At 41.5% G+C, this 14638-nt stretch overlaps 1 protein-coding gene across 3 annotated transcripts in view; it reads left to right on the forward strand.

Annotated features, from left to right (window-relative positions):
* The first annotated feature begins 5296 nt into the window (after positions 1 to 5296).
* zmp:0000000760 (collagen alpha-1(IX) chain) overlaps positions 5297 to 14638 on the forward strand; it is a 105868-nt gene continuing 96526 nt past the window's right edge. Inside the window, exon 1 of one of the 3 annotated variants that reach the window (XM_048531397.2) lies at positions 5297 to 5453. The gene's annotated coding sequence lies outside the window, so the exon portion shown is untranslated. The remainder of the gene's footprint in view (positions 5454 to 14638) is intronic. The other 2 variants (XM_048531396.2, XM_048531398.2) reach the window with 2 other exon arrangements.

Consider the following 14638-nt stretch of genomic DNA (forward strand, 5'->3'; position numbering starts at 1 on the left):
TGGGTGGGATGCTCTGAGGTTCAGTGTGGACTTGCTGGGCCAAAGGGCCTGTTTCTGCACTGTAGGGATTCTATGAATTGAAGTGGCAAGGATTAATCAAGAACCATCAGCATGATTTTATTAAGGGAAGGTAATGTCTGGCAAGTTTGATTGAATTTTTTAAAAAGGTGATGAGTTGTGTAGATGAGAGCAATGCATTTGATGCAGTCTACCTGGACTTCAGCAGGGCTTTTGATAAGATCCTGGTTGGGTGACTGACAGCCACGGTAAAAGCAAATGGAATCCAAGGAAGTTTAACCATTTGGATCTAGAATTGTGAGTGGCACAAAGCAAAGGCTGATGGTCAAGGGGTGTTTTCATGACTGGAAGCCTGTGTCCAGGGGCATTCTGCAGGGTCACTGCTGTTTGTGATTTACATAAATGTTTTAAACTTGAATGGAGGAGGGTTGATCAATAAGTTCACAGATAATATAAAAGTTGGTGGGGTGGTAAACAGTGAGGAGGATGGCCTTAGACTACAAGAAATTTAGATAGGCTGGTCAGACAGGCTGACTAGTGACAAATGAAATTTAATCTAGCTAAGTCTGAGGTGAAGTATTTGGGTTGGATAAATAAGACAACAGAATATACGATGACTGGTAAAACCCTAGGAAGCACCAAAAATCAGAGGGACTTGGAGACAGTAAGGACTGCAGATTTTTGTCCAAAACATCGATTTTCCTGCTCTTCAGATACTGTCTGACTGGCTGTAGATAAAGTGCTCCAGGCGGCATATGGGATACTTGCCTATTTTAGCTGAGGCACAAGATTTTAGAGCAAGGCAGTTATGCTGGAGTTGTATAAAATGTTGGTTAGGCCATAACTGGAGTATTGTGTGCAGTTCTGGAATCCATGCTATAGGAGAATTGTGATTGCACTGAAGAGGGTGCAGAGGACATTTACTGAGATGTTGTTTGGGTGGAGAGTTTTAGTTAAGAGACATTGAATAAATTGGGGTTCATTGAGATGTATGAAATTACGAGGGGCAAGATAGGGTAGACAAGAAGGAACCTTATCCTTGGCAGAGGGATCAATGACCAGGTGGCATATATTTAAGGAAAGGGACAGGAGATTTAGAGGAGATGTGAGAAAAAAAACATTTTCCCTCAAACATTGGTGGGAATCTGGAACTCACTTCCTGGAAGGCTGGTAGAGGCAAAACCCTCATAACATTCCAGAAGTATTTAGATGTACATTTGGGATGCCAAAGCTTATGAGGCTAAGGGCCTAAGTACTAGAAAATGTCTTCAGAATAATTCGACAGTTGTATTTGACGAGCACAGATCAATGTGCTCTGGACCTCTATGGCTCCATAACTTTGAAAGTCTAAAAGGGGAGACAAGAATGTGTGGGTTACTGTGGGGTGGGGACGGGGAAGGCATTGTCAACAGTCACAATCAATCACACTGGTCTCAATGTGGGGATGGTGCAGCATGATGGTTGGCACAACTAAGCTACAGAGCTGGGGCTCGGGGCAGTAATGTTGATAGTTAAAGTGAAATTTCATCCAAGAGATGTGTGGGAACATTTTTTACCGATACTTAATACTATAGGCTTGAGAAGGAGTGCCAGGAGAAAAAGGATGTGGAGGCTCCTGGGGAGGGTGGGGGGTGGGGGAGCAGACAAGTAATTACAAGACTGAGCATGAGACTCATTGTTCCAAGTGTGACTTCAGTGCCTTCCACACACATTTGACTCATAAATGTGTATTGGAAAAGAAAAAAAATGGCTGTGACCACAACCAGAGCAGATGGACAAAGTTCTTTTTCCCCCCCCTCGCAGCACATGGTCCTACTTGTGAACAATGTGAAGGCCATCAAATTGCAATTGCATTATCCAGGTGTGATATAAATTCAGATAATTGAGGACTGTTTTTATTTCTTATGTTCCACAGATTCATTGGAAATAGAACCCATTGATTTCCCCCAACTGTCAGGTTCATTTTCGGAGACCCTCACGGGCTTGATGCAACAACAAGACACTGATCTGTTTAGAAAAACACAAATCCATTTATTACCAAGCAAGTACAAGCTGTGGAGAATCACTGTACTTAACCCGGCACAGAGTGCAGAGTCTTGCAAGTAATTCTCCCCGAGCAGTGAACAAGTCCCCGCTTTTTATTCGTTACTAAGTACATAATACATAAAACAATTTCACATCTCACAATGACATGATACATGAAACAATTATTACAACAGACAAAGACAGGATATCAAACAATTATTGCATCAAGAACATAAAAGACCAGGATATAGTATCAATTGCTAGTGAAGTGGCTGCTCATGGCAGGAAGCGATTTCAAGTTGTTATCGGGACAGATTGTGATTTCAAGTTGCCGGTGTGTCTGGCTGGAACAAAGTCAGTGCCCTGGCCCCAGAAGTTACATGATTCAGAATTCTCACACCTTTACAAATGTTCCTCACTTAACCTAATTTGAGACAGTTTAATTCTAATTTTATTCAGTCAGGAAACGTAAGACAGTGTCTGCATACCGATGTGTGGGAAGATAAGGAGTTACAAAGTCTTACACTGGATTCCTAGCTGGGCAGGAAGCTTCAGGGCAGTGCCTGCATACCTATGTGTAGGCAGATGAAAGACATTAATTTAGAGAAGTATAGAAAATCAATGGGATGTTATCCCATTAACATCTCACCCTCACAACAGGGGATGTTTTCATTGTACAACAAAAGGGGAGGAGAAATTGAGCAACAACAGAAGGGCCATCAACAATGTCCAGTGAATGCCAAACAGCCTCCACATGAAGTGGTCACAGCTGAAGACTCCCTCAGGATGTGCAGGAGGCTCAGAGGCCTCAATGCCATTTCCTCCAGATAATTGAGGAACATTGTCACCATAGACTGAGGATGTCCTTGGATACCATCACAGAACTATGCCAACTGTTGAACTGAGATCCATGACACGAAGGGGTGGGTGCTATCCAATCATGGCTGCCATCAGGATAACAGCGTCTCTTACCCACGTGTAATTGGCTACTTTCAAAAATCCACTGTCTCACAAATGTATTAAGCAATTAGTGATGCACTTTGTGTCCAACATTTGCAAAGATGTAGTTTGATCAAACGTTTGATAATGTTGAATCTAATGTCAGATGTTTTATTTAGATCTATGAGGTCATATTTCAGGTAGTTACCATGTGTGAATATATACAGTACAGTTGAGATAACGTAAGCAGCAGGAAAATTGACCAATAACTGTAGGTGAGGTCTGATTGGATAGCCCCTTTGTAGTCCAGCATGGATAAAAATGGACCAAATGGCTTACCTCTGTGCCACAAATCTTCTAATCATTCAACTGCGAATGTTTTGGTACTAACCCTTACACTTTGCAGGTTGCATAGGAACATAGAAACATGAGTTGACCTTGAGGCTGTTCTGGTATTCAATAAGGCCATGGCTGATCTGTGACTTAACTCCATAAGCCTTCCTTACACCTTTATCTCTTTCTACCTTTGCTTAGTGAAAATGTGACTACCTCAGATTTAAATTTAATAACTGAATTAGCATCAACTGCCATTTGGGAAAGAGTTCCAAACCTCCACTACGCTTTGTGTGTCGAAGTACTTTCTAACAATCTCTTGAATGGCCTGTCTATAATTCTTAGACAATATCCCCTGGTTCTGGAATCTTCACCAGTGGAAATAGTTTATTTTTAACTACCCTATCTCTTCCTGTTAATATAATGAAAACTTCAATTAGATCACATCTTAACTTTCTAAATTCTAGAGAATAAATGCCTAATTTGTATAATCACTCCTCATAATTTACCCTTGAAGTCCAAGTATAATCCTTGTAAATCTGCATGGAGCTTCCTCCAGGGCCAAAACATCCTTCCAAAGGTGTGGTACCCAGAACTACTCACAGTACTGTATGTAGGATCTAACTAGGGTTTTGTAGAACTGCAGCATAACATCTGTATCCTTACACTCCAGCCCTCTTAAATGTGAGGGCTGGCATTCCATTTACCTTCTTGACTAGTTTTTGTACCTATTTGTGGCATTTTAAAAAGCTATGCACCTGAACCCAAATCTCATTATACATCTATTGTATTTAACTCTGTGCCTTCCTAAAAATATCCTGATCTAAGTTTTTCATTCAAAATGGATAACTTCCAACACGCTTACATTAAAATCTACCTGCCACAGCTTTGCCCATTCAGGAGTTGTGATTTAATGCTATTGTTGACACTGTCCACAATGCTGCCAAATTTTGTGGCATCAGCAAATTTGACTTTTTATGCCATTATTTAAATTGTTAATGAATATTGTGAATAATTGAGGCCCCAACAAAAATCCCAACGAGACATTCCTCTAGTCACATCCTGCCAATGTGAACACTTAAGCCTTATTCCAACTTCCTTCTTCTTGTCACTCAACCAAATTCCTATCCATGTCAATAATTTGGTCTCAATTCTATAGGCTTTCATTTTAGGCTGCATTATCTGTGCTGGGTTAACCAGTTCAAGCATGTTAGGTGGTTGAACTGGATTGGAAAGCCTACAGCAACTGCAGAGATCTCTGTTTGAAAGTTGGTAGCTAAGATCCAGCACTCAACTACTGTGCTTAGGTCTTATACCAGTGGAGTCAAATAGCATGCAGACCTCAGTATCTGAGGTGAACTGGTAGGCACTGTGCACACAGCAGTAAGAATATGTGCTAAAGAAAAAGGTTTCCTAATTTCTAATGTATCAAGATAATTGAAAGGCTAGTATTTATATAGTAACTTCTTCCATTTTTCAGAAACATCCCAAAGGGCTTTGTACAGTGAATCACCAATATTTTTGTTACCATGCTGCATTCAAGCTTCCAGAAAGAGCAAAAACGGTCAATAATTATTTTAACACTTTTTGATATTTTGCTGTTACTGACGAATGTAGATCAGCAATTTACATGTAAATAGCTCAGGCGCCACTGAATGCATTGTTAGCACTATAGTTATAACAGATTCCAATTGTAAAGGAACATTGTCACAAACATAAAAAAATTCTTTTGATTCTACTAAAATAAACATTTTACTCTTTTAGGGGGCTCTATAAAAACACAACTGACATTTGAAATTTAAAAAGCTTTTGTAGTTTATCCATAATTCATGAACACTGAATCCACCATTTTGAAATTATTTTCCTTGCAAAAATGGTCTCATTTGTGACTGTGATGTGTACACACTGACTGGCTGGAAAGGTCCACGTCAATCACCGTGCCAGAAGCACACAATTTGCTTAAGCACTTTGAGAACATCAAGTAGGGGCAGTTCATTACTTAGGAGTAAAAATCTTCATTGCCATAGTTGGACTTGCTACTCAGGCCCCTGTGGTATCTTCGGCTAAATAAATCTCCTATTGCTCCTGCCAATAATCACCAATTTGTTCAGAAAACCACTGATGGGTTCAAGGAATACGTAAGTTCTTTCATATTTTCTCTAAATTAGAATTGATCATTTTGATGACTTTTTTGAACAAAACATCTTCATAAAATATATTGTACAAGTCAGCTCTTTGAAGCATCCATGTGTTTGCCTCATTTGGAAGTATTGGTCCCATAATAATAATTCTCATTAAATTGGCATGGTTATTTTCTATTTTTTTATATTTAAAAATGAATTATATGTGATAATGTAATGATGTTAAATTATTTAATAAGCTTTTTAAAATATTTATCATGGGATAAGCTACAATGCAAACATTATTAAAAGTATTTTATTTAATTTTCAGAAGTGTTTAAGAGAAACAGGCACCCACTTGGATGAATCTTCTTTATTTTAGGAATCTTATTTACTGCATAAATGTCAATATACAGGCAGGACCTAAACCATTTTCTAGACAATTAAACAGGGCATGTGGAATGAACAGATGATCTTCATTCAAGAATTACAGATGGTCATCTTTTACAGTATGAGGTATTACAATGAAAGGTACTTGGTTGTAATAAGGGTGTCATTTAATTGTTAATATGGGTTGCATTAGTCTATTTCATACTGCCTTTTTTAGGATTGCTAAGGTCACAGAACACAAAAACAAAGTAATACTTCATTTTTTTGAGTATTTTTCCGCAGCACAATCTAAACATCTGCAAAACTATTTAAGTGATAGTAAAATGTCATCTTCACGTGAAATGTGTCTAAGAGATGAGAATTTCAAGGTGTGAGATTTTTTACTATAACATGGCAGCAGGCTAACAAAAATGCTAAGCTGATACATTGTTACAAAGTAAAAGTATAAACTGTGTTTTGCTAGGGATGTTTAAAAGTAGCAAATATTTGTTACCTAACTTTTGTAAGAGCTCCTATACTTGCAGTTCATTTTCTGACATTAGCTCACATATTCATACATTTTGGGAATTTGACACGAAACACTCGTGTGTGCCCTTACCAATAAGTTATTATTGGCCATAGGAAGGTAAATCTAGCACTAGTGTGTTGCAAGTGATTTGAAAAAAAAGGAGCAATATCCATGTATGTATTAAAAGATTTTGATCTGTACAGTATTCAACAACTTGTCTGTGTTCATGTATGACTAAGATTTTGGAAGTTTTCATAATTTTTGGCTGGTGACCAAACTGCTGAGTCGAACCCAAAAGCCTAACTGGTGAAAAAAATTGAAGCAGAAATATATAGCTAAAAGAAATGTCAGATTGTTATTCTAGTTGACCAAGAACTTTATCTGATTTTCTTTAATTCCTTCACGAGATGTGAGTGTCACTCGTTGGACCAGTACTATTTCCCAGTTATCAAAAAGGAAGTTCAGAGTCATTAACATTGCAGAGTTACAAATAGAACAGACCAGGTAAAGATAGCAGATTTCCTTTCCTAAAAGGGTATTAGTGAACCGGATGGATTTATGATCATTGATATGGCTACATGGCTGCCAGACTTTTATCTCCTTTAAATTCCAGGTTTTTTATCAAAATGAAATTTCACCATCTGCCATAGCAGGAATTGAACCATAAAAATCGAAAGAACTGCAGGAACAAAAACAAAAGTTGCTGGAAGAGCTCAGCAGGTCTGGCAGCATCTGTGAATAAAAAAAAAAGAGTTAACGTTTCGGGTCCAGTGACCCTTCCTCAGAACAGCATTTGAACCTTATTCCCAGAACATTATCCTAGGGTTTTGGATTGACCAATCTACTGACATTACCATTCTGCCATTGCCTTGCTTTACGAGTTCTACTTTGTTTTTGATTTTGAGGAAAATTTACACTCTTTGCTCCTATATTTCTATGAACTTATGAAATAGAAGCAGGTCATGTGGCCCTTCGTGCTTTCACAACATTTGAAAAGACCATATCCGACCCGTTTGTATTTTGAATTCCACATTCCCATCTTGATTTCCCTGCTAAATAAAAATCTCTGTCTTAAATGATTCTGCCACCACCACTTTGAGGCAGAGGAATCAAAATCATACAACATACGGAAAAAAAAACTTTTCATCTCTGACCTGAAAGGGCAACCCTTTGTTTTAAAACAATGCCCTCTGGTTCTGGACTGGAACAGAACAGAAAACATCTTTTCCATGTCCCCCTTGTCAAAACCATTCGGGATCTCATACATTTCAATCAAGTCACCTCTCACCCTTCAACTCCAGTGGAAACAAGCTCCAAGTTAACATGCACATTCCGACGAAGCTATAACCAGAATTAGTTCACTTGGCTCTTTAAATTGTGGAATTATGTATGATACACCAAATGTATTTAATATACAAATATTGACAAAATAAAATAATGTTAGCTTAAGAAGTATAAATCCTAAACAACTAGTTCAGCAGGAAACCAAGGAACCAAGTCAACTTGTCCACAATATTGATAGTAGTAGAGATTAAATATTTTTGACAAGATCAGAGTGCCATTGTAACCCATGTTTTATCACAAACATTTATTTGCTGGAATTATTTTTTTAAAAAATGAGGCGGCATTGGAGAAGGTGCAAAATGATTGATGTGGATGACACTGGAAATGAGAAGACATAACTGAGAGGTGATCTAATGAAGATTGTTAAAATTATGGAAGGATTTGATAAGTGTAGGTCGTATTTCCACTTGTGATAAAGACCATTGATATCAAATAAATCACCAAGAATCCAAATCAGAAGTTCAGAAGCAATGTCTTTGTCCAAAGACTGCCAAAAGAGGCAGTCACTTGTATGAGTCATACAAGATGAGACAAGATAAGCAGCCGAAGGAGAAGGGAATAGAGGAATGATGTTAGAAATAGACGAGCAACCAGGGAGGATGTTTGAGTGGACCACGCACACTAACATGGACTGGTTTTATTAAACACGCTGTTTCTGTACATTCTGTGAATAGTAACTATTAAACTAATAGTTTAACTATTTAACATAATTTTAACTGCAGGTTGGGGAATTAGAGGGGTGGTTGCAGTTGAAAGGAATGGGGCTGAAGAACACAGTGATCAGTCTGTCTTACTTGGAGCAGGAGGCAAAGAGATTTTGACTACTTCTGGTGACACTGGCTTGCACCCAAGGCTGTTGCCTTGACATTACTGTGGTCAGCCAGAGTTAAAATTTGCTGTGAGGATGATTCACCAAGGGACCAAGGAAATGCTCTCAGAGCAGAAGAAAAGGACTGGTTAGGTTTGTAACTGGGTGAGGAGGAAGGTCAAGGCAAAGAAAACGCAAGGTGTTCCCATGAGGCTAGATGGAAACAAGAATTTTTATTCATATTCATTCAGGGGATGAGCATGTCACTGGCTAGACCAGCATTTATTGCCCAACCCAAACAGCAATGAAGAGTCAACCACATTGCTGTGGGTCTGGAGTCACAGGTAAGCCAGTTCAGTTAAGGATGACAATTTATTTCCCTAAAGGACATTACTGAATCAGATGTAGTTCTCCCAACAATAAATTCATGATCATCATTAGACTCCTAAATCCAGATTTTTGTTGAATTCAAATTCCACCATCTGCCATGGTGGGATTAAAACCCAGATCCCCAGAACATTAGAGATAACAAAGTGTGGAGCTGGATGAACACAGCAGGCCAAGCATCTCAGGAGCACAAATGCTGACATTTTGGGCCTAGACCCTTCATCAGAAAAGAGTCTTTTCTGATGAAGGGTTCAGGCCCGAAACATTAGCTTTTGTGCTCCTGAGATGCTGCTTGGCCTGCTGTGTTCATCCAGCTCCACACTTTGTTATCGCAGATTCTCCAGCATTTGTACTTCCTGTTATGTCTCCCCAGATCATTACCTGTGTCTCGAGATTAGCAGTACGGTGACAATACCTCTAGGTCATTGCCTCCATACTGTAGGAAAGAAAATTAAGTTGCCATGGTCTCTTGTGACATGATGTTGCCAACTGCTCATGTTTGTTGGTGGGTTTAAAGCTGTGCATGCCTACAGGTAAAATGTTATGTGGGCCCTACAGATGCCATCAGAATCTGACTTCTTCACTTAAATCAAGCCAACAGTATTCTAAAGTGGGCAGTTTTCCTAAACTAGCATCCAGGTATTAAACTAGCATGGGCAAAAATGTCTTGGTTGTTATGTGAGCCACTCCCTGCCACCTTAGCCAATGGGAGTAAATATTGGTGTTAAATTCCTGTTCAGAGATTTAGCCTTTGGTGGTATTATATCACCTGAACTCACTTGACCCCATTGGCTCGATACAATTTTCTTTGAGTTTTCACATTGAGAGACAGGGAGACAGGGAGAGACAGAGAGAGAGAGACAGAGACTTAATCAATCGTCTCCGGTCCACTAACAATCTGAATTTTGGAATACACTTGCACCTTTAATTGGAATGGGTGCTGCCAGGTCATTTTGTGCACTAGGACTGGTAACCATCTCATGGTCTCAACAAGGGTGCACCTCAGGGCTCCTCTATTGCCCTATTTGTGCTCACTCACTTTGTGCCTCCTTGGGTACTCACAGCATCTCAGCTTTGTCCTGCCTTTCTTCAATTTGCCCCCTTAGACAGAACTTAAAATTCATAGCGCTCTTGTGCTGACTTAGCTTTGCATCTGTGCTAAAAGGTAAGCTGCTTGTCATGGATATCAGCAATCAGCAATTAAGTAGGTGAACATATGGCCATGTTGTACAGCCCCTACACTACTACATCTCACAACTGTATCCTATTCCAGCAGCTTATGTAGCAACCACACTGAAAGTGATTGTGCCAGATGGCCATTTCTCAAAATCTAAAGGAAGTAGGCCTCAGTCAGGTCAGGGGAGATAGCTTTCAGTCAGGGAATGTTGGAACTGCAGGAAAATAGGCAGTATCCACTATCAGCCCAGGGACTTGGACATAATCAACCAATCATTTGGGGCTGTCAGGATTAATAGTTTTGTATAACTCAAACCCTGATATGGGCCACCATTAGTCCTGTAGGTCCAGTGCAACCAATCTGCGGTGATATGATATGTCAGTTGAGGAGCTGCGCACAGATCAGTCAGAAGTCCAATCACACATGATTCAGGGCTGTCAGTCCAAGTCAGTCAGAGGGTTTGGGCATGGTCAGTTCTGGGGATCAGTGCAACAAAAGTCAAAAGTCAATGGGGGATATCAGAACCCATCGTTGAGGTTGGGAAGTTGGGAAGTCAATTTTGGGGATTAGCGGGAGCATGCTGCAATGCAGAGGACAATAATTGTGAAGAGGGGATGCTTAACATTAAAGGAGGAGGCAGTAGTGCTTGGAGGATGTGGGATACAGTGCCAGCAACAATTTCAAATCACAGTGGCCTCAATGGGAGGACAGTGCAGAAAAATGGTTGGCATAGCTAAGCTGTAGTGTTAGGGTACAGGATAATGCTGATGGGTGAAGGTATGATTCAAAGAGTTGTGTGGAAATGTTTTAAGACTCAGTGCATATGGCTCAACAGGGACCGCCAGGAAGAAAAGTGTACGGAGGTTTGATGGGCACTTTGATTTCCAGGCTAAACTTGAGACTGGCTATTCTAAGCATGTCTTGCATTGTTTTCCATACTTATGACTCAAATTCACACTGGAGATGGAAAGTGGCCGTTATTACATCTGGAGTGGATGGAGTAAATGTTCCTTCTTCTGTCTGAGCACATTGGTCTTACTTATGGACAACATAAGGCTCTTCAAGCGACAACTACATTAACACAGTACAGGTTGAGATAACCTGTAATCATAGCAACCCTGCATGTGCAATGCCTATAGTGTCTAACTGTATGGGATACAAATCCCCATCATAAACAATGTTGAGCACATCATTTATCAGTGCAGATTGAAGATGGCCATCTCAGTTAAGTAGGGGTAATCACTGGTGACCTTAAAAGTGGCACCTGCATGCCACAATTTACAAAGACAATCCAAGATCTCATAGGTTGCACAAGTGCATTGAACCTCTCACCTCGAACTTTAAGCATTTACCAAGTTTCTTGAGTGGTGTGGAGTGGGAGGACAGGCATCAGTAATCATACATTGCATATACCTTTACATGATATGACATGTACCACATTCAACAGAATGAGGTGTCTGTCTCAAGGGTCCACGCAGGGGCATTCCACAGCCCTTCTTTTTGAAGTGCACTGTATAAAGGACTGTGATAAACCATCATTTGTGAATGGCGCAAATGCTAACTGCTCACATTTGTAAGGGCTTGTTCTGTTTCCTATATTCACCATACATTTCAATGGAACATGATCAGTAGCTCAGTCACTATAGGAGGTTGGCATCCCTGTTGCTGCAGTACAATGAATATGCAGAGATACTGAGGATCAACAGGTGCATTAGCAAGCCTAGGACCAGAAGCAACTTCTAACAGATGCCAAACAGCCTCCACATGTAGATGCTGCAGCTCAAGACCCCTCAGATGCACAGTAGGCCCAGGGTTGATCATCCTCAATGCCATTCGCTCAAGCTGAGCAATGCGCACTGTTGCTGCAGGCTGAAGATGTCAAGGGACACTATCACAGAACTATAACAATTGCTGGAGCAGGACCTGTGATATGAAGGTGTGAGTGACCGTCTTATCCCAGTGGCCATCAAGGTGGCAGCTGCTCTAAACATTTCTACAATTGGCTGCTTCTAAGGTGCCACCGGGGACCTGTCCAGGATCTTGCAACCCTTGATCCACAAGTGTATGAAGCAGTTACCAATACAATTTGTGCCAAATCTCACCACTTCACCTCCTTTCCTCATGTTGAATTAAGTACTGTAGCTTAGGCAGTAGACTTTGGCAACACAGCTGTTTTCCCCCAAATGCAGGGTACAGTAAATAATACACACATTGCATTGACAGAACCATATCATAACACAACTGACTTAATTGAGAAAAGTTTCATTCCAATAACGTGCACGTCATCTGCGATCATCAGGGGATACATCTTAGAAATCTGCACCGGGTACCTTGGGAGCTGCAAATGACGTCTACATCTGTAAGAAACTCATTTTTCTGCTTTGTTTCAAGGCTCAGATTTCTTACAAGGACGGTTACTGAGAAATACGGACAACTGTCTGTGACCATGTGGTTGACTCCATTATACAACTCCTTGACTGAAACCAAAGTAGGGCCTTGGAGATGATAGAACTGTTGAAGGTTAGTTCCAAGGATTAGATTGGTCTGAGGATGCCTTGCAGTAAACTCCAGGCAGATTGTGTCACATAATCCTGGCATACTGCAGTCCGCACAACTGGAGTAGACAATGAGGGGATGTGTTGGACTTTGAAGAGCTGGGAAATCAGCAAGTCTTCTAAAGAGGAACATGGAGACAAAGGAACAGGAGAAACACAACAACTTTTGCTTGATAGGATGCTTAAGTGTAAGCACAACAAGCTGGATAGGGCTCAATTAATAAACAGTTCCAATAGAAACAAGATAATAAAGTGTGAAGCTGGATGAACACAGCAGACCAAGCAGCATCTCAGGAGCACAAAAACTGACGTTTCGGGCCTAGACCCTTCATCAGAGAGGAGGATGGGGTGAGGGTTCTGGAATAAATAGGGAGAGAGGGGGAGGCGGACCGAAGATGGAGAGAAAAGAAGATAGGTGGAGAGGAGAGTATAGGTGGGGAGGGAGGGAAGGGATAGGTCAGTCCAGGGAAGACAGACAGGTCAAGGAGGTGGGATGAGGTTAGTAGCTAGGAGATGGATGTGCGGCTTGGGGTGGGAGGAAGGGATGGGTGAGAGGAAGAACAGGTTAGGGAGGCAGAGACAGGCTGGGCTGGTTTTGGGATGTGGTGGGGGAACGAGAGATTTTGAAGCTGGTGAAGTCCACATTGATACCATTGGGCTGCAGGGTTCCCAAGCGGAATATGAGGTGCTGTTCCTGCAACCTTCAGGTGGCATCATTGTGGCACTGCAGGAGGCCCATGATGGACGTGTCATCTAAAGAATGGGAGGGGGAGTTGAAATGGTTCACGACTGGGAGGTGCAGTTGTTTATTGCGAACCGAGCGGAGGTGTTCTGCAAAGCAGTCCCCAAGCCTCCGCTTGGTTTCCCCAACGTACAGGAAGCCACACCGGGTACAATGGATACAGTATACCACATTGGCAGATGTGCAGGTGAACCTCTGCTTAATGTGGAAAGTCATCTTGGGGCCTGGGATAGGGGTGAGGGAGGTGGTGTGGGGGCAAGCGTAGCATTTCCTGAGGTTGCAGGGGAAGGTGCCGGGTTTGGTGGGGTTGGAGGGCAGTGTGGAGCGAACAAGGGAGTCACGGAGAGAGTGGTCTCTCCGGAAAGCAGACCAGGGTGGGGATGGAAAAATGTCTTGGGTGGTGGGGTCGGATTGTAGATGGCGGAAGTGTCGGAGGATGATGCGTTGTATCCGGACGTTGGTGGGGTGGTGTGTGAGAACAAGGGGTTCTTCTTTGGGCGGTTGTGGCGGGGGCGGGGTGTGAGGGATGTGTTGCGGGAAATGCGGGAGACGCAGTCAGGGCGTTCTCGACCACTGTGAGGGGAAAGTTGCGGTCCTTGAAGAACTTGGACATCTGGAATGTGCGGGAGTGGAATGCCTCATTGTGAGAGCAGATGCGGCGGAGGCGGATGAATTGGGAATAGGGGATAGAATTTTTGCAGGAGGGTGGGTGGGAGGAGGTGTATTCTAGGTAGCTGTGGGAGTCGGTGGGCTTGAAATGGACATCAGTTACAAGCTGGTTGCTCCAATAGAAACAAGCTGGGCACAGTGATCATGCATTGACTGCCAAAGTTTTGTTGCTCAAGACACAAGCATTTCTTGTCTTTCCCAGAGCCAAATGCATCTCCTGTTTGTTTATTCTTTACCTTTTCTGCAGTTAAATATAAGTGCATGTTTTCACCCATTTGAAGGGTTTTCAGAATGTGATGGGTCCCACACTGAACGACAAGATGATGTTCAATTAAATTCGCCATCAGGGAAAAAATAACATTCCCTTATACAGGGTTATAAGATGAGATGATGCTAAGGATGGTAAGCTTGTTTCTTAAATATAATAGGTTTATGAATGTGCACTTGTATTTGAAATAAAGAGTCAGCCATGTCACCTACAGGGCCTGAGAAATATTTTTATTTTGATAAACATTCAATATCAATGTCTGTGGACATAGACTTTGTCCATGAAGTATAAGCTAAGATATTGGTGCCTGCAATCCAACACGGAGCTCCTCAAGAGCAAGTGGTGAGCTAAAGTT

This window comes from Stegostoma tigrinum, chromosome 4 (genome assembly GCF_030684315.1).
Source record: "Stegostoma tigrinum isolate sSteTig4 chromosome 4, sSteTig4.hap1, whole genome shotgun sequence".
NCBI classification, from domain to species: Eukaryota; Metazoa; Chordata; class Chondrichthyes; order Orectolobiformes; family Stegostomatidae; genus Stegostoma; species Stegostoma tigrinum.